The 12,942-nt window shown below is 42.5% G+C and overlaps 1 long non-coding RNA gene across 2 annotated transcripts in view; it reads right to left on the bottom strand.

Moving 5' to 3' along the window:
* LOC310763025 overlaps positions 1 to 12,942 on the bottom strand; it is a 33,858-nt gene that overhangs the window by 945 nt on the left and 19,971 nt on the right. Inside the window, exons 2-3 of one of the 2 annotated variants that reach the window (XR_014548391.1) lie at positions 9,361 to 9,447; positions 571 to 729 (exon numbers count right to left, since the gene is read on the bottom strand). This is a non-coding gene — a long non-coding RNA (uncharacterized lncRNA). Of the gene's footprint in view, positions 1 to 487; positions 730 to 9,360; positions 9,448 to 12,942 lie in introns of those variants that run through there. The other variant, XR_014548392.1, reaches the window with a different exon arrangement.

Below are 12,942 nucleotides of genomic sequence, written 5' to 3' on the forward strand. Positions count from 1 at the left end.
CAGGCCAGAGGTTTACTACCCCCGATCAAGAGAGAGCTGTGGATGTATTAGAAAAATCAATTATCAGCAGCAAACTGGGGACCTGTCAAATGTCCAACTTGCAGCATTTTCTGCAGGACTTTTTTGTTTAAGAAGAAGAGTTTGGATTTGATATCCCGCTTTATCACTACCTGAAGGAGTCTCAAAGCAGCTAACATTCTCCTTTCCCTTCCTCCCCCACAACAAACACTCTGTGAGTTGAGTGGGGCTGAGAGACTTCAAAGAAGTGTGACTAGCCCAAGGTCACCCAGCAGCCGCATGTGGAGGAGCGGAGATGCGAACCCAGTTCACCAGATTACGAGTCTACCGCTCTTAACCACTACACCACACTGGCTCTCGTGTAGGCCCATTTAAGTGTAGGCCCTCCACTTTTCATTGGGACTACAGCACAAAAACCAACCTCCATAAAGAAAAAAGCTTTTTGAGAATCAATTCTTAAATAGTTAATAATAAGATATATTTCAGCTCCTCCGTTCCATCAGATATCATATAACTAATGTATCTCAACAGGCCTTTTCCTAAGTTACTCACTCTCCAGTTATCCCTCTTCTGCTGGTCAGTCTTGACCACACTGGTGTCTCCTTTAATTTTTCACTCCTCTCTGTCCAGTCTGGTCCAGAATTCCATCCCATCTCCTCAGGCATATTCAACATGATGGTAGCTTCGTATGCAATGCTGCTGAGCTTTAGCCTGACAGAATCATAAACAGAAGTGGACACATTTAACTTAATTTGAAGCCACTTGGCTTCCCAAGTTTGATCCATGAGACTTTTAAGGACCACATGCTCTCTGGCCAAAAAGTACTCATTCAGCTTACTTGCTGATTTGTAATGAGGGCTGGCAAGCAGAAGGGGGGAAAGAGCTTCTTCCCCTCACCTCTGAACTTTAATGAAAAGGATTCAGCCTCAGGCTTATAGCCCTAAACAATTTGTATAATGCAGAATAATATCTACTGTCTTGTAATAACTATGGTACCTTCTTGGACAGAAATAACCATCTTTTGGAGCTTTTAAATACTCTAGGAATTCCAGAATTGTGTGCCATAGTGTATTAGTGTGCTGAAATGGGCTTTAAAATGTGCCTTGGAAAATTAAGCCATAGCACTAGATGCACCTACCATTCTAAACACAATAGGGAGATCCATGGAGCATTCTCTCTCTCTCTCTCTCTCTCTCTCTCTCTCTCTCTCTCTCTCTCTTTCGCTTTCTCTTTCTCTCTCTGCAAATCTAAAGGCACTGACATCATCCTGAGAGGGGAATACATTGGGATTCCTTGATTTAGACCACACTACAACTGAAAAGTGAGGGGGATTCCCACAAGTATCACTGTTTCCCACCCCTACATTATCCCACCCCTAAGTCATGACTAATTGAACAAAGGAAAGGATAGGAGATAGGAATAGAGGACATGCTTCAACAGGTTCTGATATTCATTTGCCTTTTCGTTTTTTCCCTTTTTGTATTATCTCATAATATCTTATTTTGTACACAGACATTTAAGCAACACAACAAGCCATAACATGAAGATGAGAACAAACCATTCAAAAATTTACACATGTCCTCATTTCCAGAAGAGCAGCCACAACTGTTATGGCCTCATTGCATTTCAAATGATGCAAAGGAGATTGAATGTAATTATGACCTATCTGAGAATAAGAGTTACAGTCATTTATTTTGCCAGATATGCCACACCATTTCCAATTCCACAGCAATTAGTTTATTTTGCACAGATCTGTTTTCTGTGTTGTCGTTAGCTGATGTGGAAATAAACCTATTTTAAAACACTTTTTCAGCCCACTACTATGCACTAATGTTCAGAAATGGACTTTTTTATTTTTAAAGTTCCACAAATCCCACTCACCACTGGGTGAAAATTGTTCATGCCTTTTGAGTGCCCTCTGGAAAATAATATTTAAAGGTCATGAACATATTCAGCAAAGCTTCCAATTCATCTCAACAGTTAAAAAATAAACAAATAAAAAAGAAGTTTCTAATATTCATTTCAGCTCTAAAATCAGCTATGGTTATCACACCAGTATTTGGGGCTGCTTCTTTAAAAAGAGGTAACTTTTGAGCTGATGAGATATTTCTAGCCACTTAACCTGTTAGGTACAACTTTTCCTCCCATTTCCACCCGCCCCATCCTCTTCAGCATTGCGCAGGAAGGATTTGACATACGCAACAGCATGCTCTTCACTGCAAGCTGTGTTCTCATCCTGCAGATCTCATTAAATGTCATTACCCAAACACTGGTAGCCATGTGTGGAAGATGTGTTTTATATTTCTCCCTTCCCCAAGCATCCAGATAAGTTCCCTATCCCTCCTACATCAATATGATTCAAGCTACAATTAAGAAAGCACCACTCATTTGCCTTCCTGCCAACCTAGCAGTTCGAAAGCACGTCAAAGTTCAAGTAGATAAATAGGTACTGCTCCGGCAGGAAGGTAAACGGCGTTTCCGTGCACTGCTCTGGTTCGCCAGAAGCAGCTTAGTCATGCTGGCCACATGACCCGGAAGCTGTACGCTGGCTCCCTCGGCCAATAAAGCGAGATGAGCACTGCAACCCCAGAGTCGGTCACGACTGGACCTAATGGTCAGGGGTCCCTTTACCTTTACTCATTTGCCTGGTACTGGGGAATGCTCCCTGTGTCTGATGGACAGCAACACATCACTGTGTGAGAGAGACAGAGAAATCAATATTGTGTGAACTCCACAATCGACTTCAGCAGGGCATAGCTGACTTCCCTTGGTATGTCTGAGGTTGGGGTTCAGGACTAGGGGACGTGAAGTAGCAGTGGCTGTACTCTCTCTAATTTTGTGTTATGCCATGCCCCCGCAGCAGCCATATTGCGTTATGCCACACCCCCATGGCCACCATTTTGTGACTGGTGTCCCCAGCTCTTCCTTAAAATTCAAAATGTGTCTGCTGGTCCAAAAATGCTGGTGGCCTCTATTCTAAGTTACTCTTCTAGACACGTGAAACCCTGAACATGAAAGACGCGCTCAAAAAGACAGGATGTGAAGTCAACCACAAAGCGCTACAAAGCCTCACACATCTGGGCATTACTATAAAGATTCCCTCAGCAAGGGATGTAGCTTCCAAACTGGTTTGAGCTTCAGCCTCATAGAACATAAGTGCTGCCTCTTCAAGTGGCCAAACTCCTAAATGACTATTAAATGGAGATGGGGGGCTTCGATCAATTCCCCCAACCACAGCTTTGCAGTTAATTGAGCATTTAAAGGAAGCAATTTCTCACCTTCAAACAAAAGATGCTCTTTTCAGCTCCAGATCTCACATAAGTAATGTTCTCAAATGCAATACATTCATTTATAGTAGTTTTCCATTTCACAGAGGCTCCCATTGAGAAAATTCAATCTTTTGCAAATGTAGAGAAACTTGGGGGGCTAGCTTTGCAGCATCCCTGTGGGGTTCCCAGTCTAATGTGAATGTTTTTGCAGAGAGCCACAATCCAGTGTCACAACATCCCTATCAAACCCCCATCATTTTACCTCCATGCCATGCGTATACACAAAAAAGGCTTCACGTGCTTATTTCTAGCATGTGAGTCTGCTGTGAAATACATAGGAGCAAGTCCAGACTAAACAGGGATTGCAACAGTGAATGTGATTGAAATCATGAGAAAACTCTGTCCATTATCTGCCTTCCCTCACAAGAAAGCCACCACAGGGTAGTTGCACTTAAAGATTGATGTTAATTCATTGTCATCCCCGCATGGCGCAAACTCAAAGGCATAAAGCCAGATATTTTTGAGAAAGCCTCGTCCTTTTATCTAGCTTTGCACAATTGTTTGTAACAGCAGCTGCTTGAGTAATGGCAAAATTGCTGTTCTCCTAATTATACCTTCAGTGATCTTCCTTAGGCTGTGGTCCAGTGGTCCCTGGGAGAGCATCCCAGGACTCACAGCAGTGCAAATCTTTCTCCCTGTAGGCAGAGAAGCAAGTTTGTAGGTGAAGGAGGAGGCCTTCTCATCACAGAGGTGAAAGGGTGAAAGCCTCCTGGGTTTTAGGTTCCATGGCGGTTGCTGGGCTGCCCTGTCACCCATTTTGAGTTAGTATTCAACTGCCAGGCCAATCAGCTCCAATATGTGGAATGAGGGAGAGGGGCACATCTTGTCCTTCAGCTCAGTTAGCCAAATTTATTGGGCCTAAGTTGGTCTGGCAGTCAAGAGTAGAGGTTGAGCAGCTTCCAATGCCACCATGCTAAAGTTGTCTATTCATTTCATGTGCATGGATGGGTGAGAAAAGAGAGCAAAGGCCAGTGGGTGGGGCTTCCCTCCATCCTTGTCCATCCCCACCTCCCTTTGTGCAACCATTGGGAACCTGACAGGTCCTAGAAGCCATGCCAATGTAGAAATTCTAAAAAAGGATAAATTTCAGTGTATGACAAATGCCTTCTTAATTCACTCATCTGTAAATAAACTGTGGTTCAGATATGAGGAGAAGTCAATTGGTCACCAAGGCCAGCTAAAACGTTTTGCTACCTGAGGCAAGGACCACTGGTACAAAACTGTATGGGAAACAGTCCTACTAGAAAAGCTAACCAACAAATTGAAATTAGCATGAGGACAAACAAAAGAGGATGCCTTTGGCCCAGTGTGGCTCCTGATTATTATATATACAGCCCAACAAAGATCTAACCCCACGAACAACATTCTAATTGATACCGCTAATTTGACCCAACAACTCTCTCCCCCTCTCACACACAAACAAAACTCACTGCAATCAACTGAATGCAACAAACCACACTCTGGGCTTTCCAACCTCTCACACTGCCAACATACATACATACATAGCTTATCCATGTGACACTGGCACAGAACTCTGCACATACACTATACAAAATATTTATTTATTTATTTATTTATTTATTATTATTATTATTATTATTATTATTATTAATACCCTGCCCATCTGGCTGGGTTTCCCCAGCCACTCTGGGCAGCTCGCAATAGAAACACGATAAAACATCAAACATTAAAAACTTCCCTAAACAGGGCTGTAATGAAATATCATTATCCCACACATCTCTCTTTCCCACAACCTCACAATGCTTATGATAGCAGTATCTCACACTGAATGTAACTGACCTGTAGAAAGGACTCTATAAATTGAAAACAGAGACATTAAATGTACCTTTATTATCCATGAAAATATTTCAATCGCCACATTTTTTTTTTAAAGATGGTAAGCCTCATATTCCAATGTGAGGCAGCTGAATCTTACTTTATGTTGATGATGGAACAGCATCATCCATCCACACCTGAAGGCAGAAGGATGGCATAAAGGATACAGGGCAGATCATGTGGCATGCACATCCCTACCCCACACTGCCACTTCCTATGCCCTACCCTACCCCAAACATTTGACATAAAGGCAGCTGCCTCACTCTGCCTAATATAGCGCCAGACCTGCCCAACAGTTTCCCAAAATTTTCAGAGCATCTAATTGTATTCATCAGAATGAAATTAAACCTTTGGGTGTTGTTTTTTTTTTCCTTTTTAGGGAAGTGAAGGTTTCACACCTTTCTGAGTACACCTCAGTTGCTAGTACAGATTATTACAGTTCAATGAGTTGCTAATTAACACCCAATTATAGAACAATCTGCCATCTCAATCAAGGACCTGAATCAGAACAGAAAGGATTACGAAACTGGATATTATATGGCCTAACTTAACATCTGGTTTTATGTGGTCTGCAGGGGTTTTTACACCAGGTTTCAGAGAACCTTGGGATTCCTTGGAAGCTGAGCAGGAGTTCCTCCATGAGAACAGGGATGGCCAGTGGGGCCCAATTTGAAGCAGTAGGGCGCAAATTGAATTTTTTTGTAGGGCCCCAGTTCACAGCCAAAGTCTGCAAAATCTTATAGATATAAATAAAATCCATCTAGATTGGGCACGTGGGGCCCAATTTGGCCAAATTGTTCCAATTGCCTTAAGGTCAGCCCTGATGAGACTGTGCAGGGGTTGGACTGACAAGCCCTGCACCTTCTAGGTCCCTGGTGTCACTATTCAGAATACAGACTCAAAGATTTGTTATGGAAATAAAGGGGGGGCACTTATTGGAAATCAGTTTTGTCGGGGGGCCACTAGGTGGCGCATCGGAAGATGGCTGACAATAACATCTCTCCGACCCACACGAGGTAATTTGGAGGCTATGATGGGGGTAATTAGCCTCCTTAACCCCCCCAGGATTATGGGGGGGACGGCCCTTGCCTGCTGTGCCCTATACCACCCCCGAATTTGTGGGGGTGGGGGCACTAGGCACAAAGCCCTCCTGTGGGACTCCGGCACTCCTGGACGCCGTCCCTGATCCGCGCCTCTAGTTTGCAAGAATCTTCAAAAGAAACAATTTGGACGAGATAAATTGCACATACTTCAAGGAAAAAGGGGGAGTAAAGACTGCTGACAGAAGAGATCTCTGATAACAAGGCAAGAACAAAATATGAGAAGATACATCAAGATACGGTATTGCAAATGACTGAGGGGGGAGGGGGAAAAAACTTTTCTTTCCTCTTCATGTGATTAACAAGAATCCCCTCCCCTAATGAGTTAGAACTTTAAGGACTTAAGCTGTGATTTAAGGCTGTGTGGAGATAAACTTTCGAACCAAAGCAATGTTTCAAGACGAAGCTGGAAAGTTAAGAGTTTTGGAATGACGCAGTTAAAAATGCCGTCGCCATCTTGGGAGGCATTGTTGGAGCTCTTGGGTCTGGGAGGAGAAAGAGAGAAATAGAGCTGTTTACATATCGTGGATTAACTTCTCTGTGGGACTTAAGAGCGAAAAATGCCTGATTTATGATGGAAAGAGTGATGTTATCTACGAAGGAGATATATGGAAACCATCTGGACTTAGATTGGAAGAACGGGAAATTCACACAGGATTTATATTTGCTTATCGGCTTAAGGAGACTGACAGAAGAGATCGTAAAAGAAAAAGAGAAATTATATGAACAAGATATGATGTGGAAACACCAAGATAAGACTGGATAGAATTATGAGCTTTGTCTGGACTGATTGGGACTGATTTGGACACTAACGCAGTAATAAGAAGATGATTTGAATCCCCCTTTGGATCTTGAAGTATGGGTTCCCCCAACAAAATTTAAAAATTTGGCTTTGTAATTTGGAATTTATGTGATGTGATTTAATTTGATGTGATTGGCCAGTTAATAAAAATTATTTTAAAAAAAAAGGAAATCAGTTTTGTCACCTCTCCCCCCCCCACAAACCTTGAGACAATGAGCCCAGCCACCTTTTATTCACAGTCGCATAAGCACTACACTACAGCATGGCCATAAACCTGTATGTTCAACCGCTGAAATATACACCCAATATGTAGCAATGGAGATTTATGTTATTGCTTTATGAATGAGCACTGTGTTTTATGAATGAACTCTGTATTTTGTGAATTACCAATAGGGAGCTCTAGAATCTGACAGTTAACCAATTGGGTACTACCAAACAGTGACCCCTATTGCTGAAAGCAGGTAACCAGCAGGAAATGCTTCAGCTCAGCCTTTGCACTGTTGACTGAACACCCCCTGCTGTGCAGATAATGGAGAAAGCTCGTAAATTGTATCCCTTCTGGCATCCTGGCCAACTCTATTACGCTAGTGTAAACCCTGGTGCACCAGAAGCCCAGAATAGCAGCAAATACAATCCACTCATCCATCAGCGAATGATGACTTGTCAACCAGTTCTTCCAAAGTCTTCCTAAATTATAAAGCTCCAAAATACAGGCCAAAAGTGAGCAGTTCTGAGAAGAGCGAGACATACAATGGGCACCACCAGTGAAAAGGCCCTGCTCTGTGTAGCTCCTGCCCTGTCATTTGATAGGGTGCCCACTTGCCCTCCTTCTTGACATGGAATGCTCTCTGTTGGAGTCTCCAGGGCCTGTACAAGACCATAAGAAGGGAGAACAGGGACCTTGAAGTTCCCAACAGCTGTTAATCAAGAAGCAAGCACACAGGTCACCTTTGTCACAGTCAAGATGCCTATGTCCTGGCCATGCCTGCACTCAATCTTGTTTTTGTACAATCTTGTTTTTTCTCAATAGCCAAAATTATATTATCAACATATACAAGCAGAAAAGTTGTTTTCCTTCATTTGCAAGGAATCGTACAAAACAAAGTGGCACTAATAAAGAAAGCTTCCAGGGTGGCAACAAAAAGCAAACAAAAAATGCTTTTGCAGTTCATCCAAACTATCCAACAATATCAAGTTATATGAAAACTGGTGCTATTAACAGTAATCCTTCTAGTTGGTTAATTGGTTCGGCAACTTCCATGCACATGACGTGTGATGCTAATTATTTCCCCAAAGAGTTAAATGATAACTAATCAGAGGCAGCTACTGTTGCAAATGGCAACAAAATATCTGTGAAAGGAAGAGGAGCAGGTTTGCTCAAGTGTGTTGCAGGTAGAAATACTGCTTGTAATGAAGTGAGAGCAGTAGTTTACTTGCTCGAATTAACAAATAAGAAAGTTTTGAGAACTTAAATTCTAGATTAAAATTGATTACTTAATTGAGAAGGGGATTGTAACAAAAACACTGGGGCCTAATTTGAATAGTAAAGTGTCTGGTATCTGGTGGGCAATCTCATCCTTTATATCCACACTGTGGCAGCAGACCAAAGCACTTGTCAGGAGAGCTATGAGATTCAGGTGAGGGTCAGATGCCTTATCAATCCCAGCAGGTATATAACAGGAAGACCAGGCCTGTGGACTACCAAGGCCATCTTAGTGCTCAATTAGTGCCCTTCTCAATTTTCCTAACATTAATTGTTGTAACTCTGAACATTTCTGCCAGGGGCAGACAAAATACCACCTCTGCTATCATATAGGCAGAGTAAAGAAGGCCAAACATCCACAGGACATACTATGCTCACATCCTATGTCAGAAATGTAAGGTTGTGGTGATGCTGCCATGCACTAGAGTTCTCTAAGGTGTGCTAGGTCTCATGTCATCTGTCCCTATGGTTCTATAAGGAGATGGTCCTGTTTGTGGGCCAGAAGTAGATGAGGTGAGATCTAGCATAGCCTGATGGATGTCCCCAGGCAATGTTGAATTCCTTCTTGTTTTCTCTGTTAACATATTTCCTGTCGGAATTCAAGCCTATATCAGTAGTAACTGGCAACTCTCCAGGCACCCGGCTTGATCTCCTGTTGACCTCCCTGTCTGCATTCCCCAGCAAGATCCAGGCTAGGTCGCGATAGGCGATTCTTCTCAGTGTGAAAAGAACACCCCCCCTTTCCTGCCCCCCCGGCAGGGGAAAGAGATAGACAGAAACGTATTTACATGCCTTTATTTCTGTCTTTGCAGCGTTACAAAAAACATGACTGCTCTCTTCAAGCTCCAGCAGTCGAGAGACCAACACTTCCTGTACTTCCTGTACAGGAACAAGAGGAAGAGCTCAAATTACACTCTGAGCTAATTCCGGTGCTTCGCACTGTGAATTGACTGTCCCTCTGTTTCCCACGGAACAGTCCCAACATTCCATCATGTGATGTTTTCAAGCTAGCAATTCGCAGCTGCATTGCATCCATATCGTAACATTTCCTTCTTTCGGGCTTTGACTTTTCAGACTTTCATTTATGTTGAGTGTTCCCTTTTCATGAATGTGAAAGAGAGGAAAAGGTTATTAATGATTTAGAGAGCAGTCTCGGTGTACATTGCCAAGTTACATAAGCAAAAGAGGCAGATCCCTCCCTGGAAAGAGCTTCCAATCTAATTATGGAGAATGAGTTTAAGTGAAACAAGGGCTCAACTGAGGTGTTGAAAAATATGACAAGAGAGTGACAAGAGAAATAGCATAAGAGAGTGGATGTACAATAGTGGGTACTAGCGAGATGACGAGCACAGCAGCCAATCAGAACAAAAGAGAAGAAGCAAGAGTCAAAGTCTTAGGTTATGGGAGAGAGACGCTATTCAGAGATGACATGGATTTGCTCCAAAAACTTGGTGAAATTTCATTCCAGTTCCATTTCTATTGTGTTCTTTGAATAATGTTCCTTGAATTGCAGGAAGAGATGTTTGTGATTTTCAATCTCATTTAATTTTGACATCTGTTACCATGCAACTCACCCATTTTTTTCCTGACTGCCTGGCTTTGTGAGGGAATGAGGTAAGAGATATAAGTTTCTTTTCCATATTAGCTGAGAGAGTGTCTTGTGCTATCTTCTTTTTGTATAGCCACTGACTAGGGAGAGGGCAAATTTCAGCATGCAGACAAGGTCAGAATATTTGTCAGATGGGTCTTGTGTCTTGCAATCTATTATAACTTGGTTGATTTCCAGGCCTAGTTACCACATTATTTTTAAAGTCATCAAAACAAAGCTCATTTTCCCAGTTATTTAACATGGAATCCTAGAGATGCCACCAATTCTATGTCAACTGAAATTTATCCCAGATTTTGGGCTTCCAATTTGAAGCAATGGTGTTCTCCTGAACTAGAAACCCAGCTTCATAGAGGGCTTACATGGGTGAATAATTCTTCTGAAGCTGCCCTCATTTCTAGTGGCATTCAATTAAGTCCTACTCAGAGTAGGGCCATTGATGTTAATGAACATGACTAACATAGATTCATGAAATCCAGCATTTAGTTAACCTGCAATGGGAAACAATTTAGCCCAGCAGATTAATCACCTTAGTAGGAACTGGACCCTGGTTTCTCCTTCAAGTGCTAGTGTTGAGCTGCCCATTCATGAGAGATCTTGAGAATAGGATCAACTAATTAATGATTGTCAGTATTGTTCCCTTAGATTTTCAACTTCTGCCATGTTAATTCCATCCCACGCACCCACACCCATTCATTGCAGAAGGAAATGATCAGATTTGCTTAACCTGCATGATATGTTGTGGTTTTTGCTACAAAACTCTACATTTCACAGTGCTGTAGTCAGCACAGTATTATTCTCAGTCCAATGCATGGCAGATGGAATCTACACGATATGTTTCACGGCACTAAGAACGTTGTCTTCTTATTCATCTTATTATGTCAACCTGACTTTTCCAAATGATGATCATGTGCTACTGATGACAGTTTCAATGATTTACTGCAATAATCCTCGAAGTAATTTCGTAAAACCTATGCACCAGAAACATCAACTCTCAATTCAGCCTTGCTGAACACTAAATACTGATTTCCTCAAAGATCCCATAATACTTGATCAAATTAAGAGTGACATTAGAAACTCCACAGAATTTAATGACTTGCCTGCATCTCCTGTGGGAAACAATTAACGCAAACTCCCATGACACATATATTTCCTTAATACACCCCTGGAGAGAAAATGATCGCACTGATGTCTACTCAGAACTTCACAGAAGTACAAATTAAATTCTTGGAGAAGATCTGCAGGCTTGCTTAGTCCTCTGACATGCTCCATGAACTTGCTGCCATTGCAGGAGGCTTAATAGCCTTTTGATTAAAAGAATGGATTATTTACTCCAGCTATGTATGCAACATGACTATAAAGAGAGCAATGAAGCGAGTGGAGTGTTGAGCTTATACAAACAGAAAGGTGATATTTCACAAGAGGGAGACAATCAAATAATTAATGGCGATAACAAAGTGTTAGAGATTGGCAAATGGCTCAGTGGGAACATATTGTGATAAGTTAAAGACTTATCAGAGTGATGTTGATAACTGCATACTCCTGAAACAATATAAATGTTTTGGCTCAAGCTGAATGCAAAGTCCCTGTGACTATGAAGCATGAGTCTGCACTTGTAGTGTGTATGTTTATTAGTAAACTTCTTTCTTTCTTTCTTTCTTTTCAAGTTTGCTCAAGCAGGAACTCCAAATTTGCCTTAGTTCTGGGGAGAGTTCTTTAGTATCTGGGAAGATTTCTTTAGTATCTGTAAATTTCATTAGATGCATGAAATCCATTGGAGAAATTTGACCGATCTTGCTACTAGCCTTTTGGCTTATTCCAAAATTTCTCAGATGGTTCTCCATAGGAAGAATGGCAAATTTTGCTTTGTGTGGAAAGGCCCCATGACCACCCTGTTCCCTAAAATGCAAATAACCAGACAAGACATGGCATATTGGGTTTTGGGATCAATTAAGGCCACAACTTTATTGGTTTGACCATAGACATAGAGGTAAGCAACTGTGCATGTCACTCCCACCCGTCCACTGGGAGTGTTTCTAAGGGTGAAGCCGGGGGGCACCATATGACCTTTGGCGAATCAGGGTGTTCCCCCAAGTGGTCCCCACTGGAGGAGTGGTATGGCCCTAGCCCCCATCTGGGTGGACGGAGCCACTCCTCCCAGATCCTTTTAACAGGATAACCTTTCTCATGGAGGGGCAGGTGGAGGCTACAACCTCCCCTCCAACCAAGACTAGGCTTACCCGATGCCTATCCACTTTACAAAGTTGTGATGATTGCTATGAGGTAGGTGAAAACCCGAATGGCAGAGCCAATTTGCCAGATGGGAAAAATTCCTGCCCAACCCCTTAATCCAGCGACTGACATTGTCTGTAGCTAGGATGTACCATCCGCAGAAAACCCCCCAAACAAACCCTGAACTAAGGGAAGGTGGGTAGGAGAACTGGTGCAGCGAGCATGAGGCCGAAAGGCTCCACAGCCCAGATATTTAATCTTCCTCTGGAAGATGGGCAGCACACCCAGGGGAATGCTCCCTGAATTCCTGCCGCCATTGGACCAATCAGTGTCAGGAAGACAATCCGGCCTGCTATAGGCCAATTCACAGGGGAGACCCGGTGCCTGCCTGCAAAGCCTGAGAAGGGCAAATGGACTTAGACAAAATTCAGCGTTGCATCTTGTGTATTGGAGTGTGGCACCACATGCTGAAGGCACAGTGAACCTGTCAATATTTAGATCTTCAGCAACGCATTGTTGATTATGTCCTTTAGCTC

Source organism: Podarcis filfolensis, assembly GCF_964270895.1.
Source record: "Podarcis filfolensis genome assembly, chromosome: 5".
Taxonomy (NCBI): Eukaryota; Metazoa; Chordata; class Lepidosauria; order Squamata; family Lacertidae; genus Podarcis; species Podarcis filfolensis.